General features: G+C 48.2%; 1 long non-coding RNA gene across 1 annotated transcript; it reads right to left on the reverse strand.

Annotated features, from left to right (window-relative positions):
* Window positions 1–3214: 3214 nt before the first annotated feature.
* On the reverse strand, window positions 3215–14586 carry LOC117051523. The gene is made up of 3 exons (XR_004427192.1): window positions 14216–14586; window positions 6564–6715; window positions 3215–5025 (listed from the first exon to the last, which is right to left on the reverse strand). It is a non-coding gene; the product is annotated as an uncharacterized LOC117051523 (long non-coding RNA).
* Between the last annotated feature and the right edge of the window lie 639 nt (window positions 14587–15225).

Raw genomic sequence — 15225 nt, forward strand, 5'->3', positions numbered from 1 at the left:
GTGTTTAAAAGTCTGCAGCTTTGGTGTGGCCTGCTGTTCGAAATTCGAGAAACACCCATTGCTGCACCCACTGTTACCTCTGGTGCTGCCCGCTACTGTTGTGTGGCCCCTGGAAGATTGTTCATGAGTGAACGTGGCCCTCAGGCTCAAAAAAGTTCCCCACTCTCTGCAGGAGAGACTTTGCAGGCACTATATAACTGCTCCAGGTTTGGAGGCCAAGCTGTGCCCATGTCATCTACCACTGACCTTTTAAATTCTTGTCTGCCTGTGTTAGATTCGGAACTTGCAACCAGCCGCAATGCCCATCTGCTATATATTTTGGCAAGAGGCGTGTCTGTCTGTTTGTCCACCTCTCTGTTCCCTATGGGTCCCTTGACATATTGTCGTCAAACTTGGCATGAGGGTTCCTGAGGTGGGGTCGGCAGCCTTTGTTTACATTTGGAAGGCGGGTGCCATTTTGAATCAAGATGGCAGACCAAAACATCACTTAGGCATGACTTCAACTATTTTTTGGCAAAGGTTTGTCCAAGAGTTCCTGAGGTAGGGACAGTCGCTTTATTGTAGTTTGGATGCCAGGAGCCATTTTTGTATCAAGACCAAATCATGGCTTCGGCATGATTTCACCCACTTTTTGGCATGATGGGCCAAAACTCACAAATCATACTACACATTTAAAAATCAGAATTATTTTTTCCCCTTTAACTACCCCAGGTAGTGCCAAGCACTCTCCGCCAGTCTATAAAAACTGAGACATGCAACCAGGGCCGTCTCGTCCATTTGGGCTGGTGGCACGGCGCACCAGGGCGCCGGGCCCCCAGGAGCGCCCCCGCGAGCCCACCGGCATACCGGGTGCTCCCTCCCCAACCTGACCCCATGGGCAGGTGGGCGGGTGGGCGCTCGCGCGCTGGTGGCACAGCCCTGTCTTTGAGCGCAGCGAGCTGGGGGGAGTAGCTCGGCCCTGCTGGCGGCCTCCCCCCCGCCCCCATGGGCGGCTGGGTGCTTGCGCCACCAGCACTCTCCCCCGGACACCCTGGACGCATGGGGGCGCCGGAAGGATCGAGCCCACCAGCATACCGGCCGCCCCCCTCCCCAACCCACCCTGCCCCCAAGGGTGGGCTGTTGGCCGGGCGCTCGCGCGCCGGCGGCGCAACCGCTGCCGCCCATGCCGGTCTGGGCGGGCTGTGAGCCCACCCTCGCCTCCCGTCCCGGGAGCACTGGAAGGGCGCGTAGAGCCCCGCGCCACTCCAGCGCCATGCCCCTCATCCCCTGCTTGCCCACCCCCCTCCCAAGGGGCAGCAAGTGAGAGAGGGAGGCAGCAGAGAGGCAGTACGCCGGGGGCACCAGAGGGATCACTGCGCCACGGCGGCTGATCTCCTTAAGACGGCCCTGCGTGCAACACAATGTTGCAGTGTGAAATGCTGCTTTTCAGGGTGACAGCCAGCCATATCTTCTTCCATAATACACCATTCTATTCCACTCTCCCCTCCCCAGATTTTCCATTCCTCTTCCTCCAACAGCCAGCCAGCATTCTGTGACCACTGAACACACCTTCCCCTTATTTATCTTATAACCCCCTCCATTATCCCTTGTTCATGAGTTTGGGCTACGTAAGGATTCCTCCTTGAGGAACTAAATTCGTATAGGATTGCTAATTGTGTAGGTTGGTGTTCAACAGGTTCGGATGCCATTGTGTTTCATAGCGAAGCTCACTGTGCAAATTCCGGTTTGTGCAGAGCTCTCCTTCCAAATGCTTGCCTCTTCTGGCATAGTTACTTTTTAACACCCCTGCCCACTTGAACAAAATGATTGCACAACACGGCCAACTTGAACCGCAGTTGAAGTGGCTGCTAACAAGGTAATGGGGGGCACCGGAAGGAAGTCAAAGGGCATTTGTACTATAGCCTCTTGCTGCCCAAACTCTTTCCTTGCTCAGCACATTGTCCTCTTGGACATTGATTGACATCTTGCAGACCAAGGTGGTTTGGAGTTGGCCCAAACCTTGGCTGTGGGTGGTGGGACAGACTGCTAATTATGTTGATCATGCTGTCTGGGGCTGATGGGAGTTGGAGTCCAACTACACCTGGAGACTATTACTGAGTGGGGGCCACATGTGGAAAGTACTGTAGCTGCAGTTGAAAGCAGCTACTAATCTTCAATGTCCTGTGCTGCAGCGCCACCCTCGTAACGTCCAGAGAAGGTACTGCAGCTCATCCGTTGAAACCAATGGAAGCCTAGTAAAATGCTTTCTTCTGAGACAAGCCTCTCATACACCCAGCTTGGTGTAATCTAATTTCAGACAGCAGTCTCTCCCAGTCCTCTCTGTAGGTGGCAGGGATTAGACCGAGGACCACGTGAAACAGATGCTCCACCACTGAGTTACAACCGTTCCCTTTGTCTCCATGGGAACCAGTATGTGTCATGGGCCAGGAGTCAGCTTCACCTGTCGAACAGCAGCCTGAAGGGGGGGGGGAGAGAAGGACTGACTCCACCTGCAGCTGATCAGCCTTCAAGGATGTGGAGGAGAAGGCACTGATGAGAACCAGCTGGCCCCAGCCTTCTTTCCCTTCAGGCTGCTGTTCAGCAGGTGAAGCTGACTCCAGGCCCATGAATGACACTATGGCTCTGTAGAACTATTCCTGCAGGCTTGATGGAGGCTAAGTCTGTGAAACATGGGAACTCTGCTTTGCCTTGGCAATCTGGCCACATCACTCTCCACCCTCCCTTAAAGGCTGTGCCTGGGCAGGTGGCCTCGGGAGAGTCCCAAGAGGCCTGGAAGGCTAGTTTGACCCCTGGGCCTGAGGTACCCTAATCCTTAACTAAATAAAAGCAAAGGCGTTTTTGCATTTCTGTCTAGTAAGCCGTAGTTCATTTTGGGTCGTAGGCATTTATGCTTGATCATTTGTGCTTCTCTCATGGCTGGATGATACAGGTAGATGGTTTGCTGGAGATGTAGGGGGAGAGTTCCAGTAGGATTGGAGAGCTCGATACTGAGGATCCTAAGGGAGAGCCATGCCTCCCTCCAGCCCCACATTCCTTCCAGGGCCATTGGAGCCTATTTCTGACACTTCTATGTCATTTACCATGTCACCCACCCTGGAGCTGTCAGATGCTGGGTGTAGACCTGCTTCTCTAGGGTACTAATGCACAGGGCAGAATAGCTCAAAAAGGATTGAGCTACATTTCAGAATAAAAACCAGGAAGTAAAACCAGACAGTTGTTGGAATGGTGGAAGTTTAATGAGCAGTATTAGCACGAACAGATCCTCACTAAACATGAGTGCTTTATAACTCTAGAAACTGGGGCAACCCACTTTTCTACAACATGTCAGTTCCAGCTCTGAATTTTTGCCCTGGAGGAAACCAATCCAATGTTCTTAACAGTGGTGTGTGGGCATGAAAGCTCAATGTGGTGGATTTTGGGAACAGGAATAGGTCTTTTTTGGGGGGGGCAGCCTTTGTCTATATTTCCATTCTATATTTCCATTCTATCCTTTGTCTGTGTTTCCACTCCCTTGTGTTTAAGCCATTGTTCTGATGCAATGGGAGGCAGGGTAATATCCCGCCAATTACTGGGATGGCAGCTGTGCCATAATCAGGACTATATGGACTCTGTGTTTTAAATATCTATCTGTTTGACTACTGGAAATCTTTCTGACCCTCCCTCCTGCAATTGTAATAGTTTCTCAGGCGTTGCCTGGACATTTTTAGGCCTGTCTTTGCACCAGCACTCAAAGGATGGAGGAAAAGGGAGAGGGAACACCCAACAAAAGTCACACACCCTGACAATCACCTCCTAATTTTAGCAGAATGCCATCCTGTGACCTTCTAAAAGATAATAGCTGGTGTGTGTGTGTGTGTGTGTGTGTGTGTGACCTAAGGGAAGATGGTGAGACCCTTCTGTCATTTCTATAATGTGTGCATTGCTTCACAACCATGAGGATTTGAAATTTGAGTCCTTCCCTCTAAAGAAAGCTGATATTTTCAGAATGAGCTCAACATCAAATTCTACACAGACACCAACCCATATTTCTGTGAACCAAGTAGTTTCTAAGATGTAACAAGACTTTTTGCCATCTTAATGTTTTGAATTCCAAATTCATCTTTTTGAAGACCAGGTTGGTGATGACTTTGGTAATGCCATTACATTTCTTTCCTTTTTGAGAGGTTGGGGCAATTCTGTTCCCCAAACCACAGAAATTTCCTAAGTATACAGGACATAATTGCACTCTTGGTGGGGGATCAACCGGGATGGAGGATAAGCTGATCTCACATCTTGCCCCTAACATCTTGTGTGTGAAAAGGAATACTGGATCTGTTGGTGAAAAAACGACAACACCAAATCCCAAATCCCAAATAAATAAGTCGTTCCCCCAAACATCACAGTGAAGAATGCACTCTCTGAAGAAGAAGGAAAGAACACCTTGGATCCTTTAATAACCTTCAGGATCCTCTAAGGGATAGCAAGTGTACAGTTAGGGAAGGGGGTCTATCTCAGGGTCAGAGCACATGCTTTGTCTGTCAAAGGTGACAGGTTAACCCTCAGCATCTCCAGATAGGGCTGAGAAAGATGCTCATCCGAAAACCCTGGACAGCTGCTGCCAATCAGTGTTGACAATACTGAGCTGGCTAGAACCAATAGTCTGTGTTGATACAAGGCAGCTTCCTAGGTTCGCTAGGCCTTTCAACAGACCCTCCTTTTCTTCTTCTTTCGCTCCCCTCAAGTCCACAGAAGAAATGTTCCCTTCAAGGTTCTGCCCTCAGCTTTGTAAAACAGATGCTGTGGAATCCCCCCAGTCTTCCTCTGTCACTCCATGCCGAGAGATGTAAGACAGCCTTGCTGGGTCATCCCACACAAACACACACACAACTCCAGGCAAATGTCTTCTGATACTGGGAAGTCCTTCCATGTCCTATGTGGCTTCCGATGCCTCCACAAGGAGGGGTTAAGAGGTATCTTTCAGCTCTGGGCTTTGAGGTACGGGTGGGGGCACCTCTGTGGCTGGCGACTGCATTTCTTGAGACCTGTCTGGGATTGGGGAGGGGGTCAAGCAAAGAGACAAGATCAGCGAAGGAGCAGCCAGAAAAATGTGCATTTCAATTAAAGATGCAAGGAGGGAACAAGGTTCCATCTCGGCCTGTGCTGTTTCTATTCTGCTGCAGTTTGGCTCCTGCTAAAACCTGTGTTATGCACCTCACCATCTACTGCAGTGGAAACAGTTTTTTTTAATTGTGTAATTAATCTCTGTGGAGAATAAGGCTGTAGCTTGATGGTAAGGTCTAGGACACTAGGTTTTGTTTGCTGGAAAATTTAGGACAAATAACAGAAAATACTTCTTCATACTGTACACATTCAAACTATGGAATTTGCTCTTCCAGGAGGCAATGGTGATGTCAGGGATTGGACTCAAGAGGGCGAGAGAGAGGAGGAGGAATGTTGGAGATCACCCACCCCCTTCTTCTGACGCTGTGGGAGAAGATGAATGCAGCTTTGATTTACAGCAGGAGTCTGAGGAATCTGAGGGAAGTCCCAAGTCAGAGACAGGCGAACAAAAGAGTTGGGCAGTGTTAGAAGAAGGAGGGGGGGTAGGACTGGGGCAGGGCAGCCAGCTGACACATTGTCACTGGAAAGTATATCTGATCCCCCTTCTCCCAGAATGTGATGTTCATTAGGAGTACAGGAATGAAGGACTCAAAGGCATTTGAACACGAGTGGCCACTGTAAGGGAAGGGGCTGTTGATAGGAAGGAGGGAGGAGGAGCCCAGTTTGGAGCAACGCCATGTTAAGGCTTGTTGTGTTCTTTTGTCTCTCGCTATTAGGATTGAATAAAACTCATTAAAAAGGACTCTCCTTGTTTTCTCTGCTCTTGCTACAACTGGGGGAGGAATAGCAGAGCCTTGACAGATGACCACCAACTTGGATGGCTTTAAAATAGGATTAGACAAATTCATGAAGGAGGGGACTAGCAATAACTACTACCCATGATATTTATGGGCACAAGGAGAAGGGGACGACAGAGGATGAGATGGTTGGACAGTGTTCTTGAAGCTACTAACATGAGTTTGGCCAAACTGCGAGAGGCAGTGAAGGATAGGCGTGCCTGGCGTACTCTGGTCCATGGGGTCACGAAGAGTCGGACACGACTGAACGACTGAACAACAACAACAACAACAACATGATATTTATGCCCTGCCTCCACAGTTGTAGACCTCAATCCTTTTGAATAACAGCTGCTGGAAACCATGGAAGGGGAGAGGGCTCTTGTGCTCATGTTCTGCTCGCTGGTTTCCCTCAGGCATCTGGTTGGACACTGTGAGATTAGGATGCTGGACTTGATGAGCCACTGGCCCGATCCAGCAGGCTATTTTTATGTCCTTGCACAAGCCGTTTCGTTTGCATGCAAGAAGTCACAGGTTCGGCGATCTCATTACTGAGTAGGTTTCGGGTGTACTAGGGCCATTCAAACCAACAAGTCCATTATAACAGAGGAAGAATGTTAGGATCAGATCCATTGGCCAAAGCTACCACTGGCATGGGAAGCGTAAGAGAATAAGGCCGCTATCTACCTGAGTTTAGAGACATTTCCGCCAGTTTCATTGGCAAGTCAGTGGGAGTGATGCCGGATGGCGAGCCCAGAATGTCCGGCAACGCGTTCCTTCGACCAGTGCGCCCAGATGATGCAAAATCTAACACAGGCTCCACCTCAGTCATACTTCCCCTGAAACGAGACACAGGAAGTTCCAAGTTAGGCAAGGGCCCCTATTGACATGCCTACAAGATAGAAGAAAAAGCTTAAGTGAGCTAGATCCCCAGCCATGCAGATCTAAACGGCACCACCAGCATTTCCTTGCTCTGGAGATCTGCTCCTGTTAATGGGAAAACTCATCCTGATTGGGTCCAAAAGGCAGGGAGTTTGAAAGTTGCAACGTCCAGAAAGGAACACAGGGAGCTGACTTATACTAGGGCAGACCCTTTGTCTATCTGGAAGGTAAACAGCATTTCAGTGCACTCTGGTTTCCGTCATGGTGTTCCATTGCACTAAAAGCAGTTTAGTCCTGCTGGCTACATGACCCGGAAAGCTGTCCGTGGACAATGCCGGCTCCCTCGGCCTGAAAGCAAGATGAGTGCCACAACCCCATAGTTGCCTTAACTGGACTTAACTCTCCAGGGGTCCTTTATCTTTGCCTAGCTTGCTGGGGCAACAGAGCTGCAGTGCTAAATTCCCAGGCATGTGGGTTGCAATTGCTTACCGCAGGGGAACCTTTTGGCCCTGCAGATGTTCCTGAGCTGCAAGTCCCATCAGGCCCAGCCAGCATGGCCAATGGCCAGGGATGATGGGAACTGCAGTTCGGCAACATCTGGATGGCCAAAGGTTCCCCACATCCCTAATAGTTGGGCATTTACTGTCTGTATATAACCCTTCAACAAAGAGCTGTTGCAGAATGCAGTAGATTGTTGATTAAGGCACACCGTTGATATTGTGTTACACCTCTGCTGAAGGAGTTGATCTGGCTGCCAAGATGCTAAGAGGCACAGTTCAAGGTTTTGCTTTTAGCATTTAAAGTCCTTTCCTGCTATATCCCTTCCCAGCAGCTGCACTTCTCAAATGGAGCACTGCTGAGAGTAACAAATGCCCCAGAGGTGTGCTTAGCCTGCACTAGAAACTGGGCTTTTAGTGTTGCAGCTCCAGCTCTCTGGAATCAATTGCCAGCTGAAATCAGACAGGTGCCTAGTGTGATGATGTTCAGGCGCAGACTGAAAACAGTTTTGTTTAGGGAATTTCCCCCTGAGGTATAACCCAGTCATTTACAGAAGATCAGTTCAATATATGATATAACTGTTTTGAGAGTATGTATGGTTGGTTTTTATTGTTTCAGAGTTCGTTGGATTGATTTTATTGTTCTTTGAGCTTTTGGGTTATATTCAATTAAGTCCTATGCAGAAGATATAATGGTTTCTAAGCTGTTCACAACTCTGATCCATAATTAAAATACACAACAACATTGAAAAATCTTCAATAAAATATATGATAAAGCAAAAAGTTAAAAAGCACAACGATTAAAAAAAATGAAGAAACAGTAAGAACAATAAAAGCACAAGTTCAGTTCAGGGGACTGCTTGGTGCTGCTCGTATTTCGGCAGGGAGGGCATTCCACAACACTGGAGTCACCAGGGAAAAGCCCACCTCTTGTGTTACCACAGTCATCAGGCCACTGGAGCCACTCCAGGGGGTTGTGGTGCTTTGGCACCCATTATATTGGTGGGTACTGGGTGCCCTCCTCCCAAAGTTAATGGGCAAAGTTGAAGCCCTTCATTGAACCGCAATCTTCGGCATGAGATGGCACCTATGCATCAGGCCAATGCCAAAATAAGCACGTTCCATTAGCTCATAGGTTTTCAACCTTTTGAGCCCATGGCTCCCTTGACTTAACTACAGTGCTACCTTGGTTCTCTAACTTAACCAAGGAGTGGCTTCCAATTGGCTGCAGGAGCTTCCTACACTCAACTGGAAGCTGCGGAAGCTGCATTGGACATTCGGCTTCTGAAAAATGTTTGCAAACTGGAACACCCACTTCCAGGTTTGCGGCTTTTGGGAGCCAATTTGCCCAGGAGCCAAGTCGTTCGACTACCAAGGTACCAGTGTACATTCTTTCTGCGGCATCCCTGTGGGGCTCAGGGGCCCAGTTATGTCACCCCTAGCCTGCAGAGCTGGCAGCTCCTCACCCCTTTTCAAACACCCTCTCTTGTGGAGTGTTCCCTCAGCATCCTCTCCTCTCCACTATCCTTGGGAGTCCTCTGGGCAGCCACTGTTGCTGCCCCCTGGTCTCTGAGCTGCCCTCCGGCCCCAAAGAGAGGTGCTTCCCAGAGGCACTATTCACCTGCGGGGCTTATAGCTAGGGCTGCTGCAATAAATAGCTGTGCAAGCCTTTGGGAGGCAGAGATGCAAGAGGGCACCAGAGGAGGGAGGAAAAGAAAGACAGACAGAGGCCAGTGTTGCCCGCAGCACCCCTAACCACCATTCAAGGCAACCCAGGTGCCATGGCACACTGTTGAAAAGCACTTTATTAGCTGATTGTAGATGTGCCCCTGACTTGAGCTGACCTGGGATTCATCACCACCATTTCTTTTGGGGGCCCCAAGCCTCAGCAGAACAGGATAAATGGAGTCACCTGACCAAAATTACCCAGCATGCTCTTCTGATCTTCCATAGCAACCACACATCATGAGCTTGCTCTACAACATTGTTCTCTAGTAAGCCTCTTGGCTGGAAATGCTCACCCTGGTGAAACAGTGACACTCCCCCCCCCCAAAAAAAACGACTATTCAGCTTTTCTCCCCAAAAAACCATTTGACTCATGAACCGGAGTGCACTCTGTAAAATTGGAGTATCCCATGTACTTTGTGACTCTTAAGGTCAGCACACACACACTCACTCATTACGTTTCACGGTGAGCAAATGAGTCATCGCAGATGAGTTGCCACTGTTGAAATTTGCACCTCAAAGACAAGGCTTTCTAATGGAGGAGATAACTCTCAGCCAAACGTGAGAACTGTCAAAATATTGACTAATCAAGGTGACAAAAGTTTCACTGGTGTCCAGACATGTGTGACTCAGCTCTTAGAGCCAATTTAAGCTTTAAAGAGGCCATGTAACATATGCTCCCACGGATCCTGTTTGCAAAGGATGGCTCCTATTATTGTTATTCTTACTAGATTTACTTTTTCTCTATTTTGCCTTTTCTGGGTTTTTTTTTTGGGGGGGGGGGTTGGGTTGGGAATGCCATAATCACACACACACACACACACACACACACACACACACACACACACACTATCTCTCTCTCTCCTCTCTCTCTCTCTCCTCTCTCTCTCTCACACACACACACACGATTATATATATATATATTATATATATATATATATATATTATATATATATATATATATGATACATATGATACTATATCATATCTATATCTCTCTAGATGAGAATTCATCATGTTTCAGCCCTGATGCCTCAAATTTCTAACAGAATAAACTATGATTTTATAATTTTAACCAATTTATCTTTACTGTTTTGTTGAGTCTGATGGACACTACTTAAGAGACAATTGTGATTATGTTGCACATGCATTGCCTAAATAAAGAAATAGGCATGGGGGAACCTGTGTTCCTCCACATGTTGTTGGACTCTAACTCCCATTAGCCCCAGCCAGCATGGACAATGGTCAGGGATAATGGGAGTTGGAGTCCAACACTATCTGGAAAACCACAGGTTCCCCAACCCTGCTATAAACAGCAAGCAAGGCCCGGGGCAGGAGCAAGTAAGCTGTCCCCCTCCCCCTGCTGACGTGGGAGAAGGAGGCACTGTTTTTCTCTTCCCCTGAACCACCCAGCAAGCAGGAGGGTTCAATCCTGCTGGGTGCTGCTTTGCCTTCCCTTTGGAGAAGGTGCTTGTGAAGGAGTAAAGGTAAAAAAGGGCAAAGGACCCGTGGGCGGTTACATCCAGTCAAAGGCAACTATGGGGTTGCGGTGCTTATCTTACTTTTAGGCCGAGGGAGCCAGCGTTTGTCCACAGCTTTCTGGGTCATGTGGCCAGCATGACTAAACCACTTCTGGCGCAACGGGACACCATGATGAGTGCCAGAGTGCATGGAAGCGCCGTTTACCTTCCCGCTGCAGTGGTACCTATTTATCTACTTGCACTGGCGTGCTTTCAAACTGCTAGGTTGGCAGGAGCTGGGACAGAGCAACGGGAGCTCACCCCGTCATGTGGATTCGAACCACTGAACTTCCAATCGGCAAGCCCAAGAGGCTCAGTGGTTTAGATCACAGCGCCTCCCGCACCCCTACCTTGTGAAGGAGTTTCCTGTAGTCAGAAGGATTTTAATCCTTCTGGGGTTTGCTTCCTTCCAGGGCCTGCCTGTAAGGAACATACTGAAGAAGAAGCAGGATTGCAACCTACCCAAACCAGTTGGTGAGGGAAGGATTAAATTCTGCTAGGGTTTTGCTGCTTCTCTGGAGCTATGTGTCTCTCCTTCCTCCTCTGCCAACACCAGATCTCTCCTGGTAGTGCAACCTAACTCTGAGTGATCATTATTTGGCCTGATTTGGTATGCATTTCCACCAAATTTGGTGCAAAGCCCTCATTTATAGCCTACTTTTCTTCCACGCAGCTCAAGGTGGCATGCCTGTCTCTGCCCCTCCCCATTTCCCCCTCCCTCCAGCCGGGAAGCAGTGACTGGTCCAAAGTTGCCCAGTGAGCTTCATTGTGGAATGTGAATTTGAACCCTGGTCTCCCAGGTTCTAGCCAAGTGCTCCAAACACTACACCCTACTGACTCTTACATTTGCCAGTAGCAATACAATTACCAATGTAGTGCTTTCCTTTCAACCTCCCACTCCCCATAACTGCATTTCCAGGCAGCAAATGTTGCTGTATTGTTTTAACCTGCAACTGTTATCAGAACAAGTATAAACAGATCCAAATATTCTACATACCAGCTTTCCCCATTCTGATGCTCCCCCCCCCCGCAATGGTTTAGATAACTCCTATCAGCCCTGGCCATCATGGCATGTGTAGCCAAAACAGCATCATCCACACCCACAAAATTACATATCAACAGGCTTGGGGAAAACCCAAGGTTTTCAGAAGGACAAAAAATAAAATCCAAAACAAAACAAAACAAAATCCTTAGAGAAAAGAAATCAAAGAGGAGAAACCTCCCACCACCTCACAAATGGGATCACTAAATGCTGGCTGAATGTTCTCTCTCTCTCTCTCTCTCTCTCTCTCTCTCTCTCTCTCTCTCTCTCTCTCTCACACACACACACACACACACACACACACACACAAGGCTGCTTCCCCCTGCTTGCTTTACTTGCCAATCCTACCTGTCAACTCCTTTGCCAACTGCACCTGGCCACCCCTCTTTCCTTTGCACCTAACCAAACCACTCTCCACCTGCACTGCTTCCTCAGATGCCTACCTGCCATTATGCTGCAGTTGCCTTGGCCACCTTTTGGCAGATGCACAAACTGCAGCATGATGACAGCCTTATGTTTTTATCTATATATGAAGATATGTGTGCGCCCACACAAACATTTACCTGTATATATGTGCTACAAGAGTGCACCTACTTTCCACTGTTGAAACAATGGGGGACACAGACACACACACACAAGATGGTGCAATCTGCTATGTGATTTATACACCTCAGAAACATATTGAGGAACTACATTTTTGGAAATAGCTCACCGCCCTGAATTTGGAAAGCTAATGTGTCATGAAGGAGAAGCTAGAAATCTTATCTGCGCTCCAAAGTAGAACAGTCATAAATTCAGAGATGGCTTGTTTAATTGGCTCTCTTGGTTTAATGAGGATTAGTAGCAGCAGAGGAGAAGAATTCATTTTCACAGCATGCAGCACAAAGATGCTGCTAGACCAGGAGTTGCTATCCTTTTAGGACCCAAGGGCAAATTTGTAAAGCAGACAAACTATAGTCAACATGTGAGCTGTGGTTCTGCTTTGCATGCAGAAGGTAACAGGTTTGATCCATGGCATCTCCAGGTAGGATTGGAAGAGACCTCTGCCTGAAACCCTGAAGAGTCGCTGTTAGTTGCTGTGGACAGTGCTGAGCTAGATTGACCAGTGGTCCGACTCGGTGTAAAGCACATTCCTATGTTCCTATCTTCTGTGCACCCCCCCCCAACCAACACCATCGCTCCCACTCCCTATTCTATTGGCTACTAATTTCACTGGGGAGAGGTGGCCCTGTGGGCACCACGAAAGGCCTCTCTGGGTGTATGGGTGCACAAAAAAAAACCACATTGGTTCCCCCATGTGCTAGTTCCCATTGTTGAAACTAGGGTTTGCTCTGGAAAATTTCAGGCTGAAAAAGCTGGAGATAGAGAGATGGAGAATAAAGTTTGTGGGACTTCATTTGGGCAGATGTAGGACACTGATGGATGAGTGGGTTTGTGAAACGTGGCATTCTGATGCCAACCAGTGGGTGGATCTGGGTACTGGATCACATGAGTCTAAACGAGGTACTGAGAAAGACTGTGTGTGTATAAAATAGGATTAAAATGAGATGATGCTATTGCCTGGTGCAGTTGCCTGTTCAGGAACATAGGAAACTGCCTTGTACAGAGTCAGACCATTGCTTAGCATTGCCTCCACTGACTGGAAGTGGTTCTCCAGGATTTCAGGTGGGGTTCCAGCCCTACCTGGAATTGCCAGTGACTGCACCTGGGACCGAATGCATGCAAAGCAGGTGTTCTTCCACCGGACGATGGTCTTTTCCATTTATATGAATGCTGGAAAATAGCATGGACTTCGTGTCAAAATTATGCCACCCAATTCCATCTTCAGCAATCCTTCTCTTTGCTCACCTCAACTTTCCAGCCTGATGTTGCAAGGAAGCACCTAATCACAGGAGACCTTCAGAAGCCAGTTTCCGAGGCTCCGCACAATCAAAGCACCTGGGAAGACATGTTTCTCTACCAAATACATATGTAGGGAAGCCTCTCCGATTGCTTCACAGACACACCCCAAACTCGCCAAGCCGATGTCACAATCCACAACCACTGTGACTCCACTATGTGACTTGTGCAAATAGACGACAACTATACTAAAGAGCCATCTGCTCGTGTGCTTGGCGAGGTTTCAGCTGGGCTCCTCCTTTTATCACCGCCACCACCACCACAATGAGAATGTCAGTCATTCCACTTGGAGTATTTGTCACACACAAAAACCCTGCTAACGCACACATGGCTTCAAAGATGGAAATGACAAGTGAACAATTTTTTGCTTTTTAGAAAGTTTATTTTATTTGCATTGCACACCCATAGTTCTCTCTCTCTCTCTCTCCCTCTCTCTCTCCCTCTCTCTCTCTCTCCTCTCCTCCTCCTCTCTCTCTCTCTCTCTCTCCTCTCTCTCTCTCTCTCTCTCTCTCTCTCTCTCTCTCTCTCTCTCTCACATCTTTTCTCTTCTACACATTTTCTTCTTCTTTAACCCCCAAGGAACATACACTAGCTATCTGGATGGATAAATAATGCACTGATCCATATATACATCCAGAATAGTAGAACCCACCGTAAGCCACCTGTAACACCTCCCCCCCCATTCCCTCCCAGATCCCTCCCTTTTTCTCTTTTCCTCCACAAACCATCCAGCCACCTCCACATCAAGGGCACAAAGCAGCCAGGCACGCTTACCAGATGGACTGCTAAGAAATGGAGAGCCGGTTCTGCCGCTGTGGTGGTCTCCGGTGAGATTGGGGGTGAGAATAGAATCTGCCTGTGGAAAGGGGTTTCACTGTGCCCAGACAGTCTCCATGGCCAACAAAAGCATCTCTCCGTGTCTCTCTCTCTCTCTCTCCTTGGCTGAACCGCTCTCACGATGCTCTGGGTATCAGCAGACTGCTAGCTGCCTGATTTGCCTGCCGGATCTACCAACCGCTTTGAAGGGGAGACCTGGATACATTTCAGCTTTCCCCCTGGCTAACCAGGCCTAGCAGTGGTCCATTTCCTTTCTCTTCTGCACTGTTTAGGAGCAGGGAAAGCAGGGCTTCTGCTTCTCCCACACACCCTGTGTAAATCCCCTCTCTCCGTTCCCCCCCCCCTCCTGCCTTCCTCCTGCTTTCCTGCCTCCCAGCTGGCACAACACTTGGTGCCTGCCTTTCTACACATGGCTATTTTGGAGCTGCCAGGGATGTGGATTAGCTTGTCTCTGGCAGTTTTTTTTAACCCAATGACAGCAGCCATACCTCTTTTCCAAGGCTTTTGACAGGCTATGATGGTGTTTGTGGTTGGTTGTTAGCAATGATTTGTTGCTCCTGAAGCTTTCGTTACTGCCTTTATTGTTGGGGAGGGCTGCTGTGTCTGTAGATTTTTGTTCAAATAATGGTGGTAGTAGTACTTGTAACAACAAACAAACAAACAAACAAACAAACAACAAATTTGATGACCTGTTGCTCAGGGGTTGAAGTAGAAAATCACAGAATCATAGATTTGTAGAGTTGGAAAGTACCCTGAGGGTCATCTAGTCCAATGCCCTGCAATGCAGGGAAGGATGAAGAGATATTATCATCATCTTCATCACCATCTTCTTCTTCTTCATCATCATCACCACTATTTCCCAGTTATTTTCACAGAGAAGCTGGTTGGCAAATCTACTGCAGTGCATGTTTGCTCCTTCCAATGGGAGCAGCCAAAATTATTGTGTT

Source organism: Lacerta agilis, chromosome 8 (genome assembly GCF_009819535.1).
Source record: "Lacerta agilis isolate rLacAgi1 chromosome 8, rLacAgi1.pri, whole genome shotgun sequence".
In the NCBI taxonomy this organism is placed as follows: domain Eukaryota; kingdom Metazoa; phylum Chordata; class Lepidosauria; order Squamata; family Lacertidae; genus Lacerta; species Lacerta agilis.